The sequence below is a fragment of the Merops nubicus genome, unplaced genomic scaffold (genome assembly GCF_000691845.1).
Source record: "Merops nubicus isolate BGI_N331 unplaced genomic scaffold, ASM69184v1 scaffold33297, whole genome shotgun sequence".
Lineage (NCBI taxonomy): Eukaryota > Metazoa > Chordata > Aves > Coraciiformes > Meropidae > Merops > Merops nubicus.
The window spans coordinates 3,920-4,546 of NW_008622821.1; positions in this window are offsets into that span (position 1 = coordinate 3,920).

A 627-nucleotide genomic window follows, 5' to 3' on the forward strand; every position below is an offset into this window, starting at 1 on the left:
GCGCAGGGGGAGCGGGACGGGACGTACCTTTGTGTGGCCCAAGGTCTCTGGAAGGAGAAGGAGCTGCACCTGCATTTATGGGGAGGGACACGCTCCCCTTGCCAAGTGCTCACCCAGCCAAGGAGCGCGTGAGGCCGCAGGCTCCATATGGCATTTTCCACGGAAATAAAAGGTCTGCCCAGTCTGAAAAACAACCCTTGCAACCAGAGCCAAAAAACTCCCGCCACAGGTAAGGCCGAGAACGTGCCAGGATCGATACAAACACTGACACGAGGTCTGCGAGGTGTAAGTGAATCCCAAAAACCACCCACAGGGATCAGCAGCTCCCCCGTTCAAGGTGTGGGCAGCACTCACTCATCACCACCTATAATTTCTCTTCAAAAACAAAAACTGTTTATTTCACCAACACTGGCCATGCCCACGGGGCACCCCACATTTCCAACAGGCAGGTTTCAGGGGAGCACGGTGGGGTGGGCAGGAGGCCTGTGCTGGGGGCTGAGCTGGTGCCTCCCAGCGTGGCCCCACCAGCTCTGGTCTTTGAGCATGGAGCCGAGCTGGGAATCCCAAAAAACGATGGGATGCTGTCGTAGGGCCTGTCCCCAGACCCTCCCGGGGAGGTCACCCGGG